The 7,174-nt window shown below is 41.4% G+C and overlaps 1 protein-coding gene across 2 annotated transcripts in view; it reads right to left on the bottom strand.

Annotated features, from left to right (window-relative positions):
- Positions 1–380: 380 nt before the first annotated feature.
- The window catches only part of LOC147455442 (uncharacterized), a 139,577-nt gene continuing 132,783 nt past the window's right edge, over positions 381–7,174 (bottom strand). The window contains exons 3-5 of one of the 2 annotated variants that reach the window (XR_015188356.1): positions 1,013–1,070; positions 860–932; positions 381–767 (exon numbers count right to left, since the gene is read on the bottom strand). The gene's annotated coding sequence lies outside the window, so the exon portion shown is untranslated. The remainder of the gene's footprint in view (positions 768–859; positions 933–1,012; positions 1,071–7,174) is intronic. The other variant, XR_015188358.1, reaches the window with a different exon arrangement.

The raw sequence follows: 7,174 nt of genomic DNA, 5'->3' as shown, positions 1-7,174 counted from the left end.
TCTCTCTCGCAGTCATCAGGGCTATAGGGCAGTCTTTCAAATTTAAAATGTAGAGGTAAATCTCAAATTTTGTAGGTGGGATTACACTAAACCTTGGTTTTTTTTGAGCATGTTCCTTTGTCTACATACTGGGTGGATTCTCTCTCTCTCTCTCTCTCTCTCTCTCTCTCTCTCTCTTTGTTGTCCATGTGTTGGGCTCTCTCTCTTTCTCTAGCTAGAGAGAGAGACAGAGCTCTCTCTCTCCTTTCCTCTCTCTCTCTCTCTCATGCTTGATGAGAGAGAGAGAGAGCGGTACTGTGTGTGTTTGAAATTTATAAGATGGACAACATGAAAACCTTTATGCAACAACCTAAACAAAAGTCATCACAACATATTTTCAAACTAAATTTGCACTAACATATATAGAGTAAGTGATATTTCCCATGTCAAAAAATATAACATGCGTAGAGACTTAAGATTTATACGCTCAAAAGTGTAGTCTACAACATGCCCTGCTGCGGTATCGAACCACCCATGGCCCACGATGTAAAACACATCTACCAATCACTGTAGGAAGAGATCCTAACACAAAAACACGTAGGAACCAAGCACCGAGACTAAGATTCTGAGCAAACATAGCATTAATTGGACGGGTTCTGCCTAACTCTGCAATGGTGACACGTTCTCTAAATCCTCTCTGAATAGCAACTTGAATGTAGCACAGTAAACTCGGATCATATGAAGCATGATATATACCCACCATTAAGAATTCTGGGTAATACTGTGATCTATAGCCAAACAAAAAGCTATTAGCTTAAACAGTTATTTTGATACACAAAAGTTATTACTTTACTATATCAACATCAACATTGTTAACAACCTTGCTACATCCAAGTGCTCGAGTAGATGAATCACCTACATGGTTGTGATTGGACCCCTCCATAATGGTGGATCTAATACATAATCGTTGACTGTGAGATTTAAATTCTTTAAAGTATCGAAATGTCACAAACACACATATACAATATTTTACCTCGGACGTGTCGAGGTCGTCTCCCTAGTGTGTAAGTCACAGAGGCATTAGGATCCATCTTCATTCATACATATACATATACATAAAGGATTAGAAATTCATGAAAAAGCACATGAAGCATAAATCTCTCAACACTAATAAATCTTAGTCAATTGTTTCAGCGAATATACCTTGCTTGAGGCTACACCATGTTTCATAAGAAGATACTAAGCTTGTAAATGACAAAGAAATAGTTGCGAGAGTCACCGTGCTTTTTTATTGGATGAAACATATCCAGCCACTTTAAACCCCATGGCAAGGGGGTGGCAGGGGGTAGGTCAATTGTAACACCTCTTTGTAGACAATGTTAGAAGTGTATGTTCTTTGATCTCCATGTCTACTAATGCTTGTTAAGTGACTATCACCAACCACAACCTTGATGGCATAAGACGATCTCACGCGAGACATTGCCACATATAGTTGACCATGGGTGAAAACAGGTGTTGGGAGATACAATCCAAGAACTCCCAATGTTTGTCCTTGCGCCTTGTTGATTGTCATCCCAAAAGCACAACGTAGGGGAAATTGGCGGTGTCTCAAATAAAAAGGGAGACCTTCTCTAGATCCCATGAGAAAATCAATCCTTGGAATGAACACTGCATTTCCTGCATGTGACCCTGTAATGATTTCTGCTTCAATCACTTTGCTGTGGAATTGCTTACAAATCAAGCGTGTCCCATTACAAAGACCACTTCTTGGATCCAAATTGCGAAGCAACATAACTGGAGCATTCTGCTTCAATTGTAAAACATGCGGTGGAAAGCCTCTCCCAAGATCTAAAGTATTTACAAACTCACTTGTGAATAAAATGCTATCACAATTTGATTCACACACTAAGTCCGCACTAACATATTCCTTATAAGTACCAGGAAATTGCTGCAAGCCCAAATTGTTTATAGTATCCACCTCCTTGTTCCGTGGAGCCAAAATTGCTCTATCCTTGAAAAAAGATGCATGGCAAGTCTGTGTTTCAAGGTCTCTATATATGCAAGCAACCAATGCTTGTAAATTATTTTGTGGTAGCATCATGCAAGCCGGCAGGGCCACATTATCAAGTATGTCCCCATCACAAACATTGCCATTACCAATATCAAGTGTTCATTGCACAAACTCTCTTTCAATAACATTACTTAAACAATTGACCACTCGCATATTCTGTGTTAGATGCATGATTTCTGTACGTTGCCAAATGTATGAGTGGCACAAAGATGCATTAACAATGTCTTCTCTTCCCCCTTTGCCCACAACAGGTAATATCTGTCTGAAATCACCACCAAGGAGGAGAACCTTTCCACCAAACAAAATGTCATTTTTCATGACATCTCTTAGTGTCTTATCAAGAGCCTCAAAAGCGTGTCTATGAGCCATGGGGGCTTCATCCCATATGATCAGTGAACTCATTCGCAACAGCTCAACAAGCTGGCTGTTTACTTTAATGTTACATGTGGACTCAAAAGTTATATCAATAGGGATCTTGAATCTAGAGTGTACAGTTCTTCCGTTGTAGAGAAGCTGTTCTGCAATCCCGGACGATGCACATGCCAAAGCAACTTTGGACTCTCCGCGTATCCGAGAGAGCAAAGCATTGTAGAGATAAGTCTTTCCCGTTCCACCTGGCCCCCATCCAAGAAAAAAACAGTCCCTCTGCTCATGCAAGCTGCTTGTAAAACCCGATTGTAAGCTTCCCTTTGCCCAACATTGAAAGATGATTCCATTCGAGCAGACAATACTCTTTGTTCCTCTCTGTTATACATGAACTCTTCAACAAGCACTCCATGCTCACTCATAATTTGCAAGGTGTGATCCACCTAGGGCATTCCAGAATAATCCGAGAGCCTCTTTCCATAGTGTTGAAGCATTGTCTCTAAGTTTGACAATGTGTTCACATATATTCACATCATTTGTGCGAACCCTCATATGATATACATGGTCCTCAGAAAGCTCCTTACAGAAGCGATTCCACAATGCACCAGGATGTATTGGTTCACAAAAAACCAAAATGACTACAAACAGTAGGCGCAATTGTTGCCTTGTTTGCTGAAAAGAAGCTTCTTCCAAACAAAGAAACCATTCATCATCGACTTGCAGTAATCCTCGTGCATTACATGTTTCTTTAAATGTGTCATATACTCGTCCATTGAAGGTTCTAATATCCTCAAAAGACTTACATCCTTTGCACATGTTGAGTAACATATGCAAATAGTACAAATCTCCAGCATTGGGAACAATGTGGTACATTCTTCCAATCATGTCACCAATCTGTCTTTGAGTCCATGTTCTACTTGCTGGCTTCCAAACCCACTTTGTTGGGAAGTCTATGTACAACAAATTGTTGGCCTCTGGATATTGTTGATTTGCAACAAACCACTCAGTGAGCGTTGTCTTTTTGCTGACATATCCCTCCACCACACTCTGTACAGTCGCTCTGTCGCTAAAGATGACTTGATTTTGATGAGGCAAGTGAACTTGGAGCCGTTGTATGTCAGGTTTCTCTTGATGCATGTGAAACCCAAGTATATGCCAGATAGCCTCAGATGCTGATACATATTGAGCGTTAAGATAGTTTGTAACTTCATTTAGAAGCCCTTCACTATCTTGTAGAACAACAGTGGCCCTGTCATGTCCCTTATACACATACTTGTAGAGATATTTCACAGCGGATATAGTGGAGCAAACCTCCACATTGATATGTGCATTGTACCTTATTGAAAAAAATGGATTGTATGGAACAATCCATTTATTACTCATTTGCACTTTATTACGAAGAATGTAATTTCCATCATCCCTCCTCATGTACGTTGGGTATCCATCCCTAGCCACAGTAGTCGATGCACTGAAGCTTCGAGGATATTTAAACCTGCACTTCCCATCTTTCATACATGGAGCATTCTTATTCAATTTTCCACACGGGCCATGCACATTACACCGACTGATAACATCATACAACTGTGGAAACATTTCTTTATTAGGAAGCTCCGCACACACAATCTTATCATAATGCAATGTCTCTGTTGGCTTATGCTCAGATGCAAGTATCAATAGAATGTGAGCATGAGGAAGGCCTCTCTTTTGGAACTCAATCACTGAAATGTGTCCAATGACCTTACCAAAAATAGCTCTCTTAATCAGTAAGCCCATCAAATCCTTGAACTTATGGTAGAAAACATGGGCAGTAAGATCAGGACGATCATTGGATGTTTGTCCAGGCAGTAATGCATCCTGTATCTCCTTCCATCCAGGATTGCATGTGAATGTAATGAAGAGATCAGGTTTTCCTCTCTTGCGTACAATTTCCATGGCATCCTGGTACAGCTGGTGCATATAGCGAGGGCCACCAACATACGAAGAAGGCAATACAACCCTTCTTCCAACATTAGCACCCAATAACAGCTCTCTATCATCCCTTGTTCCATCTCTTGCTCCAACCATATCTGTCAAGCCTTGATACACCTCACCGCGAAGTTCACTTTGATGATTACGAACCCACAAAAGCCTCAACTCCTCCATACAACTATATGCATCAACAATATATTGTTGCAGTAGCCTACCACCACGTAAAAGACATTGTGTCGTGTCATCTCTAATTTGCAATCTATACTTGTAGAAATCCATTGTAGAAATATACTTTGTAGTTCCATTTACTCGCTCTCTGCTTACTTCGGCTCTGTTCACTTGGGGTATGTAAGGATTCCAACCTTCTTCACCATTTGGAAATAGAAACACATATAATAGAGGCATGTATGACCTATGGCAATTTGAGATTCGTTTTAGACCACCACCCAAAAGATTCAACACAATATCACGATGGCCAATGTTGCTCTCTTCACACTGACCAGGCATGATTGCAACAACTTCCACACTTGTTGGAGCAACATATTGCCAGCCATTTGTACGCTTCTCAGTAATGACCATCCTAATCTCCAGAATATTGGAAGTTTGGACCATTGTAGCAAACCCCCTAAAAGCTTGAACATACGGATTTACTCGATGCATCATCGATTGCAAGCTTTCCAAAACATCTGGTTTGAGTTTCAAAACATGACTCATCCTGTTTTGCAACTCATTCTCAGTGTCAAAAAAATGAAACCGAGCAAAGCGAGGGATTTGACCTGATCGCTCTTCTGGCATCAATGGACCAATGTTATGATAAATAGATCCATGCACCTTGAAGGTATAGATTCCTTTTCTCTGGCAGAGAGATTCATCTATATGAGCTCCCAAAGAAGCAAATGCCAACACACTATTGTATGCTCTGATATGTTTCAAGAATTTTCTACTTCTAGTATTACCCCCGTGCATCAATTCCCTTAATTCTAAAGGAGGTTCACTTAATGGCGGCAAAGAAACATTTCCTGAGTTGCAACAACTCTTCCCCACAAATGTGCGAATGGTCTTTGCTTCCGTTTTCCAAGCTAAAGCACCACAAAAGGAACATGCAAAATCGAAGTTGCCTATGTTGTGAAGAATACACTTTTCATGAGAAATAGATAACATAGAGATATGCATCAAGGAAGTGGTCTCAGAATATAAGTAGGTGATAGATAGGCAAAGTGTCTCAACTTTGGAGTAATCTCCCTCTTTGGAGACAATTATAGGCTCCTCAAGAACATCTCCATTATTGGCTTCCAAATTGTCTTCCACTTCAATCCCTACATAAATTTGCAAGAGAATTGACTCGTTATCTACATCTAGTGCAATCCTTCCCTGAGGAAATTCATTGCATCGATTCACGTTTATCAAATGCTGGCAATCTTCCCAGCGAGGCACATCAATCTCACCCAGAGAACGTCGAACTCTATCTCGTGCTGTTGCACGTCGCGTAGCTCGAGAGGCTTGACATATCCTACTGCGTCTTGCATGTCCAGGAGACAACACCTTTGGACCAATAGCCATTTGTCCAAAAAATAACTCTTATAGGTACTCACAGGTATATATGGGTTAGTATCTAGAGAATTAAGAAGAGAGTATGGAGAAGATAGGATTTCCCAACTATGTCTATCTTTCTTTGAGAGAGTCAGTGAAGGAGGCTTGCCAACCCACATGGTAAATGTCTATATACTTCTATATCTATCTCTCTATATCTCATCTAACTACTACTAAGGATATAGTTGTGGGAGCGAGTCCATCCGATTAGCCCACCAACGATTGTTGGTTAAGTTTCAGCCGGCAGTTTTCCGCATTAGTTACAACGCGCTAGCCTGCACGTCAACCGGATTCTCGCCGACTGACGTCCCCTGACCCTTGAGGAGTCGCCACGTTAACCCATTAATGACCATTGGAAACCTTTGCTCAAGACGGATTCAAAGGTGCATCCAAATCAGCCCCGAAGTGCTTCATTATGAAGAGTTACCATGGTGACAGGTCCCCATTTGAGTTGGTAGAGTTGCATTGAGGCTTGGGTTGTTGTGTACATTCCGTTTACGCAATCAAAAGCAAATACCACGTCGGCAATGGTGTGCATGTGATTACATTAGGAGAGACACTCTCGCTTTGCATCTGCCAAAAATAGCCCAGAGCTTCTTGACCCTACCCAAATTGGGCATATCTGGCAATCAATGCATTCAAAGAGACGGCATCCTATATAGGAAGCTCTCTCCCACTTTTTGTGCTTTATGAAGTGCTTCACATTTTTCATAGCTAGAAAGAAGTCAGACATTGCACACACCTAGAATACTTTGTGTGTGTGAGTGTATGTGTGTGTGTGTGTGTGTGTGTGTGTGTGTGTGTGTGTGAGAGAGAGAGAGAGAGAGAGAGAGAGAGAGAGAGAGAGAGAGAGAGAGAGGGAGAGGGAGAGGGAGATAGGGAGAGAGAGATTCACTGCTACATAACTTGAGAGAGAGAGAGATAGGGAGAGGAGAGATTCACTGCAACATAACTTGAGAGAGAGAGAGAGAGAGAGAGAGAGAGAGAGAGAGAGAGCGAGAGAGAGAGAGAGAGAGAGGGAGAGAGAGAGTTTCACTGCAACATAACTTGAGAGAAAGAGAGAGAGAGAGAGGGCGAGGGGGGGCGGGGAATGGGAGGTGTGACCCAAAAGACACAGTGGCAAAAAAAATACTACAATTATGGAGATCCTCTGAGAATGTAGTATCCAAAGAAGACAACCAAGAGTCGTGAGCAAATTGG

This window comes from Adiantum capillus-veneris, chromosome 6 (genome assembly GCF_014529385.1).
Source record: "Adiantum capillus-veneris isolate H3 chromosome 6, ASM1452938v2, whole genome shotgun sequence".
NCBI lineage: Eukaryota > Viridiplantae > Streptophyta > Polypodiopsida > Polypodiales > Pteridaceae > Adiantum > Adiantum capillus-veneris.
The sequence above is the reverse complement of the archived record's forward strand: the minus strand, read 5'-3'. Positions and strand labels throughout refer to the sequence as shown.